Source organism: Castanea sativa, chromosome 5, assembly GCF_040712315.1.
Source record: "Castanea sativa cultivar Marrone di Chiusa Pesio chromosome 5, ASM4071231v1".
Lineage (NCBI taxonomy): Eukaryota > Viridiplantae > Streptophyta > Magnoliopsida > Fagales > Fagaceae > Castanea > Castanea sativa.
The window spans coordinates 26,384,933-26,397,411 of record NC_134017.1 but is presented as its reverse complement, the minus strand read 5'-3'; positions in this window follow the sequence as shown (position 1 = coordinate 26,397,411).

Sequence of the window (12,479 nt, the reverse complement as noted above, 5' to 3'; positions counted from 1 at the left end):
CAGGTTCCATTTTGATGCTCAGGTCTCACTTCCCCATTAATGTGGCCAGAATAGCAGTTGTAGAGCATTCAATGCGGGGGCAGTGGTAATAGCTTTATCTTAGATATTCCACTGCCTTTTTTCTTATCTTCCATATTACCATGTTTACTCTTACCTATAGGGTTTTCTAGAACATAGCTTGTGGATGTTAACTAGCCATTCTCCTACCTCGGCTATACAGCCGAGGACATAATCTTCCTCGGACTCACTCTTGGACATACTTGCTTCAAACATCATCTCTTTTCTATTTAGTATTGCTTTAGGAGTTAACATTCATACATCATCGAACCATTCAGTGTCCTCGGATTGGGCTTTTAGCCCAAAGAATACTTTTGGGCCCCCTCACACATATTCCCGGGGCCCAATGACCCTACAATAGCCCATCGAGATTCTCATTTTACTACCTCGGGAGGAAAGGAGGATCTCGACATCTGTCACCGTTTAGCTTGTGTACACCATACATCTTTGCTGACAGGGATGATGACTTTTGAACTGCCCATAGCACATTCCTGACGTATCAGCATACGGAGCGTCCTCAAATTAAATTCTGATGTCTCTCTATCCCCCACGCTTAGCGACGCAATGCGCATCCAACGGTTGAGGATGACATAGAGACATAGGCGGGAAGTTTCCCGCTTTATGACTTCCACTGGTATAAAAACTAACAATTCAAACTATCTTACACATTACAACACCCATTCAACGTATCTGCCAACTTTTTGCAATCTACACGCGCCCCTCACATTTACCAAGAACTAGGCCGAGGTGACTCTGTCCTTCTTAAAGTAAGTTTTCCCAAACTCCATCTTTCATTATTTCTCTTATTCTCTCTCTCTCTCTGGTGTTTACTTTTCCTCGGCTCATCTATTTTCTTAATTCTTCCATCATACCCACACCTCGCTCCCAAAGATGGGTAGATTTGCATCCCTAGTAGATTCAGACGAAAAAATAGAACAATTTAAGGCTAAGTACAGAATTCCTCCGGGGGTATCTGTTAAATACTGTTCGGAAGGGGAGTGGTATGAAAAAATGGAAATGGGAGAGGTAGTAATCTCGATGATAGCACTCATAGAAACAGGGATGAAAATCCCAATGGGGACCGTTACTAGGGATTATCTTAGGGCGTTTAGATTAGCTCCTACCCAATGCGCCCCAAACATGTTTAGGATTCTGGGTTCCATAGATGCCTTAAACGAAAAGATGAACCTAGGACTCACCCATCATGATGTGAACTGGGTTTATAACCTTCATTACTTAAAGAAACAAGGTGGATATTACCTAAAATCTAGACACCTAGAGGTTAGGTTAATCCAATGCCTCCCTGAATCCAACAAGGGTATGAAAAATGACTTCCTACTCATATCAAGGGATTGACACGACGATTTTTCCTGTCCAGCAAGGGAGGGGAAACCAGGTGAAGTTCTGGATCCAGTTGAACTATTCATAACCATTTTTTTTTAAAGCTGGGTTTATATAAAACATTTACTTATTCTAATCTTGTTTTTCTTCTCAATGATTTGCAGATCCACATGCAGCAGATCGTCATCCTCATCTTGTTGATTTCGTAAGATTAGACAGAATACTGTAGGCCGAAGTGTTTGTGCACACTGACGGCCAACTTCGAGCAACTCACTTAATCCTCGGCTTCAATCCTATATCCAAAGCTTTCCAGGTGCCGAAGTGCGTGATCAGAGCCAAGGACCCACATTTACGCCGTATAAGTGTTACTGTCGAGGGTTTTCTGCTACCCGAGAGAACTCCTATTCCTCAAGGCACATTTATCACACATCCCACACAACAGCTATAAGCCATACTAGACGGCATTCCCTTAGTCCCTCTTCCAACTTAACACACATCTGGCGAAGTAACCTCTTCTCAACCCAGTATAAAGGAAGAAGAAGAGATTGTTGAAGTATTTGATTCCTCCAAGGACAAGTTTGAAGTCTTCAATCGACCCTTTTCCCCGAAGACCAAGTTGCTGTCCTCGGCACATCCTCTTCAAACTCCCCACAAGGTGACATCCAACAATCTGACATAATGGGCATCCAACGCAAACCTAAGTCAAGTCTTAAAGCTGTACTGGAAGCTCAAGTGGGAACCCAAGAGCTTTCTAAGGTACCTCAAACCAAGGCCAAAGATAAAGGTGCCGAGAAAGTCCCTGAATCCAAGCTCCCTCCTCCTCCCACCCAATCTCAACGCATTAACCAAGCTAACCACAAAAGAAAGAGGGATCAGTAGAAAGGAAAAGAAGTGATTGAGGGAGGGAAAGACCCCCTTTCCAAGGAGGTTGAGCATGAAAAAGGAGGAAAACAGGCCCGCACAGTGCAAACGAGGTCAGATAGACAGACCGAGTCTCACGCGGCTGTACATGCCCCAATCTAGGCTCACAAGATGACCATGGACGACCATGTGGTCACTGTTGACGCATCCATCAGGAATTCTGATGAGGGAACAGCCGCCTGTGTAGCAGACGCACTGGAGCAAGCAATACTGTTACCCGAGGACATGGGTGAGCTCAGAAGAATGAGAGATCAGAATGTTTTCATGACTTTGAAGAAGGAACTTGCTATGGTAAGGATCTCATCCAAGCTTTGTTTACCTCCAACTCTGTTACACTTGAAAATTTTAACTTTGCTTTATTACTTTGCTATCTTCTACGCATAGGTTGTTTAGTCTGCTCATTGGAAGTGGAAGTGGACCAAGTGGTGATAAATATGAGGTAAAATTGAAGCTGTATTCATTCTAGTGGAGCAGTTCTTCATTTGGTGTTCGTACTTTTCTTTAATTATTTAATCAATTTTACAGATTAGATCTAATTTTTTAAGTCATTATTGAACGGTCTATCCTCTTTCCGTAATCTTCCTTCTTCGGGCTTCTCTAACATTGCTCTCCAATGTTTCCATATCAGTGGTTGTGGCAGGGATAGAACTATCCTTGGACCGGGGGCAATGCCCCCCTAATTTTTTTTAAAAAAAAATATTATTATATATATGTGTATTAATTTTAGCAATTTTGTTCTATAAAATTACATTTTATTTCCCTTAAACAATATCATTAATTCTTTTAAGAGTAATGTTATACTCACAAACTTTTTTATAACATTTTTACAAATCTTTTTAGTAGCAAATTTTTATTGGTTCATATATAGACACACTATTTATATCATTTTTTTACTTACCAGTAACCACTTATTACATAAGTAATTTATAAAAAAACTTGCAGCTCTAGTATTTTCCTCATTTTAGTGACCACAATAAAAATTATAGATCTAAAATCTAAAACAAAATATATAAGTCAAAAAAAAAAGTCAACAACAAAAATTACTAGTAAAACTAAAAACAAAAAGCTCAATTAACTAATTTTATCCAAAATAAATAACCCTGCCCTTTAAAAAAAATTCTAAACAAAGATAATTTTGTTCTTACTTACAAAAAAAAAATCTTAGCAGCTAAGTAGCAGAATTAGAGGTTGAAATCACTATACATAGCCAATAGTAAAACCGCTCTCCCAACTCAAAGTTCTAGCTCCGTCCCTGGTTGTGGCCTCGGCTGCTACCAGGCTAATGGGTTCATGAAGAGCCGGTAGTTTTCAGGAGGATGGGTTCACATTGAGTTCCTGCTCTGCAATTTGGAAGTAGTTGATACAAGTTATTTTGATTTTAGAATTTGGCTGAAACGGTGTTGTTGAGGATGGGAGTTTTGTGTTTTAACATTGGGCAAACGGTATTGTTTGGATAGTGCCAAATCTGCTCTTAGTCTTCACTAAAACAATACTATTTAGCGCTGGTTTGACAAAAATAAAATATATCAGCATGCACATGTGTCACTTAACGGCAAAAACTAGCCATGGGGAGTAAATTGCTAACGTAACCAAATTTCAAGGTGTAAAATCAAAATTTTGAAACATTAGGGTGTAAAATTCAAATAACCCCAAATTTCAAGGGTGTAATTTGTAATTTACCAAAAAAAATATATAAACAAATAGTTGTTACATGCACACATATATAGTAATTCTATTATAAGATCTTTTACTGCATACCAAACATGCACTAACATATATCTGAGTTAGGAAATCTTTGATATCCCCAGTTATGGGCCATTAGCCAAATTAATCTGCCTCAGGCTATTTGTAACACGTTTTTCATAAATTGATTGTAAATATGTGTGTTTTTGATAGACTAGTGTAAGGACAGAACCATGACATTTTTTAATGCATTAAAGAATTGTTTCTCGTTTCTCGTTTCTCAAAAAAAAAAGAATTGTTCCTCAATACATTTGAATTGATCAGTTTTTTAAACCTCAATTGATTATGTATTAAATTTCACAATAACTTTCCAAAAAAATGTATGAAATCAAATGGACAATTATAAATAATCTTTCATTTTGTTGAGAAGTTTGATTTATCTATATTTATGACCGAAAATACTTGTTCTGTAATCATAGTAGAAATTGAAATAATTAAAAATCAAGTAAGTAAAAAAATTTTAAAAAAAAATCATACACACTAATAAAACAACACACGAACAGTAGGACACAATTATATATGTCCAAAGTTCAATAGTACTCAGACTCGGTATTATGTTATGTACTAATATTTCTAGTATTCTTTTAACTAAAAAAATGTAAGTGATACAATCAAATATGTGTTATTAGTTCAAATACTGTAGTTAGCATTGCATGATGTTGCTAAATAAGACATTTAGATTTTAAATTTTTCATTCTCGACAATCAAATTATTATTAAAAAATCAAATGGAAAATCCACATCAATTTCAACGATCCTTGTAAACTATCCTACGTCATTATCTGTGTTGAGAGCATCAATGCAAAAAAGCTCGCTATTTTGGCAAAATCCTCAGTTTAATATGTCAATTTCATAGTATTGCGCCATTGATAAGTGTGGCTTCCCACTTCCAAGGGTCAAAACCGGGTTCCTAAACTCTTCATTATCAAGAAGATAAATATATTATAATAAAAAAAAAAGTTAAATATTAACAAATATAATAAATCAGTGTGTAAATTTTTTTTTTTTTTTTTTTTTTTTGTGATTGGCAACTGATGTGGCAATAAAGTCTACAAACTGATGTGATAATGAATGTAATTAGTTGATTTAACAATACAATAAATAGTTTCTCAAAAAAGAAACAACATAATAAATGAATTATTTGTTTTTTTTTTTATACAAGATAAAATTTCTACTCTAATCTAATCTAAGTATATATATGTGTAAAATTTTACAGTAAAATTTGTATGTTCCTAGCACCACCCTTATAAAAAAAATGTTGTGAACTTCAGTTTTTTTTTTTCTTTTTTCTTTTTATAAATCTAGGTGTTGTAATCTTCAGTTAATTATATTTTATAGTAAATTAATTGGATTTGTCCATTGATGGAAATTTTCTATGTATATTTGGCATGTTCTTGGTGCATATTGAATTTTTTTTTCTTTTTCTTTTTTAATAAAAGAAGATGCATAGCATATATTAAACACAAAAGTCCATTACAAAATAAACCCTCCATATCAAGGTTAGAAGATTCTCCACCAACTAGTACTTCCATTGGTGTTTATTTAATTGCTTGTGTGTGAGAAAGAGAGAGAAACAAAAAGATGAGTGTTCACAGTGAAAAATAAATAAATAAATAAAATCGTTGGATAAATTAGATAGCGAATGGACTTTAAATATATTGGAGAGTCTAGAAAAGCTATGGAAACAAATTTTGACCCGCATGTCGGCATGTGTATGGTGTATGTCACTATTTTAATGGGAAGGTTAACAAATTCAATAAAGGTAAAAAGTAGTTAAAATAGTATAGTGGAATTTATAAAATAATGTAAAAGGTATAATAAAATTTATAAATAGTAATAAAAATAAGTTAGTAGATAAAAAATAAAATAAAAAGCTAAATAGTAAAATTAAAAATTAAAAAAAAAAAAACTAGCTTCTTAAGCCAATGCCAAATTAAACTAAGAGTATTATTTTTTTTTTTTTAAAAATTGTATAAAAAAAAGCTCTTTTTTTTTATATTTCTCATAAAAGTTGATATTTAAAACTTCCCTAAAATACTTTATACTTTATTAACAAATGCTCTAGTAGGATTAGGCATGACAACATGGGTCAGAATTTTCTGACTCGATCCAACTCGAACCTGATTTTCTTTTCCCCGAAGTAAAAACGGGCTGACTCGTGACCCAACCTGTGTTTTTTTTGTGGATTAACCCGACCCGACCCAACCTGTGACCCGAACCATTTTTAAAAAAATTTGGTAAAAAATTAATAAAATTAAGACAATATTGGTTTAATTGTTTGTTCTAAACTTTAAGAAAACAATTAAGACATTTACATAACTACATGCAAATAAACTGAAAGATGAATAGTTGAGCATTATGCAATGAGTGAAGATTTTTAGATATCAAACAACAAAGTACATGCCAAGATAATCTGGTTACAATAGAGTTAAAAATATAGATTTAAAATTGTAGACATGTGTAAGAAACATTCATAATTGTGAAAATAGTGAAGCCAAAGTATCAAATTAGTATAAATTATAAATAATTAGACCTATTTTTTAACAATTTATGTCCAAAATAAACGGCTTTTCAAAATAAATTATGATATTTCCTAGAGTATGTGTTGTTTAATAATAATATAATATTCATAAAAGAGATCATGTATAAATAAGTAAACAATCAAATTTTAATGTATATTCTCAAATTGAAATAGAGCGTCAACCACAATTGATAATAGATTATAAAATTAATTTTCAAGATTCTAAATTTCTTATATGTTTTTATTCTTTGACAAATGAGTTATCTAATAAGTCATTTGTAATTTTGTTTTATATTTTGGAATGTTGATATTGTGTAGAAATAAAACTTGTGTATTTGTTTTACTTTTCTTTTTGTTATTTTGTTTTAGTTAGCAATATTGGGATTTGTATAATTTTAAAATTATTGAATAAGTATTAATAAATTTTAACTAAATTCATTCTTGATATAAGTGGTGAATTCAAAGTAATACATTTTACATCAAGTAATTTCTTGCATGACTTTCCAAATGGCAAATACATGTCATTTTCTTTATAAAAAAAAAAAATCAATGGAAAAATATGGATCAACCCAACCCGATCCAATTAACTTGGACCTATTTTTAACTCGCTTAAAATGGCCTATTTTGACCTTGAATGTTCAAAAAGTGTGTAAAACACCTATGAGCATTTAGACCCCCAAATTACAAATTACTAACACAAGCTTATTATCAAATAATGTATGTGTGGAATATGAAAATAAGCTAAATCATAAATGGTAAAACAATCTAAACCGAAATTAATCACAACCACAACAGTAATTAAAAGGTAAAGATTAAGGGAAGAGAGATGCAAACACAAAGACAACACAACGATGTGTTATCGAAGAGGAAAGCGAAGTCCTCGGCGAAAAATCTCTCTGTCGCCCTCTAAGCGAATAATTCACTAGAGAATAAAGTTGGGATACATGAATAGCAGAAGACCCTCCAAGCCTAATCTACCCAGTGCACCTAAGCCCTCCAAGCTTCTTGCTCCAACAGGGTTACACTAAACCTTGTCTTCTCTAGCTTACCAGATCCTACAATAAGCCCATTGCATCAACTAAAATGAATTGGTCCCTTCTTAACTGCTTCCTAAGTACCAAAATACCTCCTCATAGATATGGATATGGTGAGATAAGGATTTGACTAATATACATCTCAAGGATGTAACAATGGAGAGGGTGAAAGTAGAGAAATTTGGAGAATCAAAGGATGAAAATTGTGGATGAGTCAATCTTGTTTTTCTCTAAGGTTTCTCTCTCAAAATTCTCTCTGGAAGCTCTCTACATTTCATGGGTATAAGAGTATTTATAGTAGGGTGTGTATGGAATGCAAAGAATCAGTTACAGCCAAACAGGACATTCTGGCGACTCGAGCTCACAACTGGAACAAGTTGCGAGTTTGAGTTGCGAGCTAACTGTCTGGCCAACTGGAGGTTTTGTCTTGTAGTGCGACAACTGGCGTGAAATTTTAAAATACTCGCAAGTGTACGAACCGTACCAAAGTATAGTTTGACAAGAACGAGGTCGAACCCACTGGGACTTGAATGAATGTAAGAAAATTAATTAAATCTTAACCAAATTAATTCTAATCTAGTTTAATAAAAATTGGTTGTTTTGAAATTAAATAAACTAAGCAAATAGTCAAATTAAGCAAATAGTTAAACTAAGCAAAAGATATAAAGCAATAAAAAGATGTAAACAATCAAGGGAAAGGAATTAAGGTTTTGGAATCCGCCTTGTAAGTCATATCAACATATATTTATGATCATTAGCTTTTCCCAACTACTACATGATAATCTAGAAATCAATCTTGATATCATGAAAAATATTCTCATTAAAATCCTTATTTTAAAAATCAAAAGCATGTTCTTCTTCACTTCTTAAGTATAAAATCAAATCATCAATTGTATCTATAGCCAAACAAATCACAAGATATATCCAATTCTAAAAATCAAATCATAAATTGTATCCATTGACAGATAAATCACAAGCGATATCCAATTTTATAATCAAGAATTAATAAACCAAGCATTCAATTAATTAAGACAAATCCTAAATCATGAGAAAAACATGATTGAACTCATATCTAGAATCTCATCTTAGTCAATTGATATGAAGCAAGAACAATTTAAATCATTAAAGAACAACTATTGTGGAAAAAATCAAATCACATGTATATAACTAATAATCTTTAACAAGGTTTCATCCTCAACCCTAATTATAAATTTAGCTACTCATAGTAATTGAAATAAAACACAAGAATAAAATACTAAACATTAAACTAGACAAATAAAATAAAACTAACTGTCATGGAAGCAAACCAAAGAAGTAACCGCACTCTTTATGTTCAGCCCCCAGCCCTAGCACTAGCCTCCATTGAATTTTTCCCTAAAGAGCCTTTAAATAGGTCAAGGAATCCTATTACAAGTTGAATTTCCATTTGGGGAAAATTCCAGATTTTTAGGCTTCACTTAACCAACAATTTTGGCCCATTTAACGTTAGAATTCGGACTTTTGGTAAACTACAAAGTTGTAGCCCTTTAAGTTAAATTTCCAGCCCAACTTGAATCATCTCGATTGGACATCTAAGCCAAAAGTTATGCCAAAAATACTAACTGATGTGCAGGCTGGAATCCTAATCCGAATTGAACTTGGATTTGATGCAAATTTCCTTTGATTCCCTGCTCCAATTGGACTTAAATTTCATTGGGTTGGCCTTCTCTAACTTCATCATGGCCCTTGTAAATGTAAAGTCCATTAGCATTCTTCTCTGCACAAATCCACTTATTTAATTTTATTCTCCTACAAAAGATAAATTCACGCAACAAGATTCAATTAAGCACAAAATTGATTATTCACCATTATTCCAAAACCAAATATAAAATGCATGAATTACCTCAAAATAAATATGATAATGCTTTCTAACAATGATATAAATATGTAAAATTAAGCTATTATCAATGCACATCATGCGACAACTGGCGTGACCCTTTAACTCCCCCTGCATGCTTTACACGTGTGCCTCCTTTGGCAACTCACCAGTCGCAAGGCTTTTCTTGAATGCACACTCTTGAGCTTTTCTTCACACTCTTTCACACAATACCCTTACATGATTCCCACCTAAATACAGGGTTTCTAAATGCTAATCATAAGCAAATTTGACACAGAATAAAGCCAACAAAATGATTGAATAAATTCAACCTCATAGATCCACAACCCGTTTGACCCGTAACCCAATTGACCCGACCTAAATCACCCGTTTGCCATGTCTAAATAGGATCTATTTTGCAATACCTGTAGAGTAGCGTCCAATTCATATCTATATATTACTAAAAATTAAAGCGTAACATTTAATATTGCCACACTCACGTTGAGCCACGTCAGCAGCTATGTCATTATCAATTTTTTTTCCAAATTTTTATACAATTTTTTACATTTAAAGTAAAAACTATTATATTACAATCAAAATATTATATTTATCTTATTTTAACTATTCTTATTTATTATTAAATTTTCAATTCCATTTTAACATTTCATATCTCCACTACTCCCTACCTTAACTTTCTTCAACCTTTCTCATTCTATTCTAACTTTTCATATCCCCACTACTCTCAATATCACTATTATTCTATCCTTTTATCTTCCTTTATTTTTTACTCTTCTTATTCTTATCCTCAAACTATAAAATTTTCATTCCCTCTCTTATTCCATGCATAATTTTCTATTTTTGCACATACAAAGGTCTCTCTCTCTTCATTTCTTGGTATATATATATAATTTTAGTGTAACAGGTTGACTATCAAAACATACTGATGCAATACTGGAAGCTCCACCAAATGCATTGCAGAAATCAATTTTAGACTGGAAGCTTGTCCTTTTAGTGAATGGGCAAAGGGAGACTTTATGAAAGACACATTTTGGCATGTATCCCATACATTAAAGTAGAAGTTATTCGTTGTTCGGCCAGATTGGGACGAATTTGCTGAAACGGTGGAGTTGCAAAGTACAGGAATTGGCTGGGGTGTAGAACCAATTGTAAATAGCTCAGCTGAAAATGGATTGCATCTCTACGAACCATGATAACAAAGAATTGAAACACATCATAATTCATACATCATTTGGGTTGATATGATTTAGTTTTGTATTTTAATTTGTTATCTTTTTTATTTTCATTGATTGTTAAATGTTATACTATTGCATTATAAAGATAGTATATAAAAATATAATGTTATATTATTACATAGCATAACTAAAATAATTTGGTGATTATTGCTATACATTTCATTTTTACTAATTTTCTTCTCATCTTATTTTATTTAACATTTAAATTTAGCAACATCCTCCATATCTTTAAATTATTTATATTTTGTCTCATTTTTTTAAAATTAAATATATAATATATTTTTTAAAATTCAATAAATAAAAATTGTTATTATAAAGTCTTCCCATGAAATGTTACAATGCATCAATGGAAAAATGAAATACAAAACAACTACCAATTTAGAAACACTCAATTAAAAAAAAAAGAAAAAAAAAGAATATGAAACCAAACATAATATGAAAAAACTACGGATAATTATAGTAAACCCAACTGTGGTTTGGCCTAAATTCACGTTGCCTACCCGTGATTTAAAAAGTGTCACTTTGTCCACCTGAAGTTTGCATTGTAAGAATTCTGTAACCCACCTCAGTTAAAAATAAAGGTAAAAATGTATTTTTGCTCTCTTTTTATCTCTCTCTCTTCTCCAGGAAAAAAAAAAAAAAAAAACCTAAAAAGACAAAAGAAAATAAGATCAAAAGTGATGGTTTTGTAAATTTTAAATGTAACACTACTCACCCACCACCGTAACTCCATTTTAAAAGAGGAAAACAAATTAAATGTAATGTAATTAAAAGAAGAACAAAAGCAAAAACAGAATAACCAAACCAACAAATAATTATATATATAAAAACTTTTATACTTTGGGTTATGCTATACTGCCTATACATTATTATTGGAGCCTATACTTGACCAGCCACTCATGATCTGGGAGTTTGTTCATTGAGGTAATTCTTCAATTCTTTTATTGGAGGTTTTGTTCATTTGGGGTGAATGGTGACAAGCTGACAGTGATGGTGTGGCGGTGTTTGTTCATGTCTTCTTCTTCTTTTTTATTTTATTTTATTTTTTATTATAGAAATATGTTTGTTTGTGTCTGGTTGAATGCATGTGTGGGTTTGCTGGCTTGAGGGTGCTGCAGGAGTGGTGGTGTCGAATTTGGTGCCACCGGGTCTTGGGAAAAGACACGACCTCTCCGACACTTTGAACAATCCAGTGGTTGTGGCTGTGGTTGAGATTGGTTTGTATTCTAATGAAATTAGTAACCTCTAGTGAAAATTTTTAGCTCAAATTCTAACCATTAGGTGAGGCCTTTTATTTTTTTATTGTTGGGTATTGGGTTTCATTAGAACTACAATGAAATACCACAAGTTACATCAGATTATATTTTAGCTGGGACATCATCCAGCCAAACTAGATGTCAAAATTCTTGGTTTTCTTAGTCATGAGCAACATATATAGTTTCAATTCCTTTTGGTATGGTTGAAACAAAAATGGCTAAAACTTTGCAATCTTGATGATATTATCGAAGTGAGAAGTGCAAAAATCCTCCCCTTGCACCAGATTGATGATGACTAGAGCATCTCCCTCAAAAATAAATTCTCGAATGCTTGGATGCAAGGGATTGATGATTGAAAGTTGAAACTTTTTTGCTTATGTATAATTTTGTTTTACAAGAAGAAGGTAAAATGCTTATTTGCAATGGTTTGAAATTTCATTTTCAACGTTCATCCATTTTTTTAAAATTTTCAAAACCCTATCCTTTTGATTCATGTTAT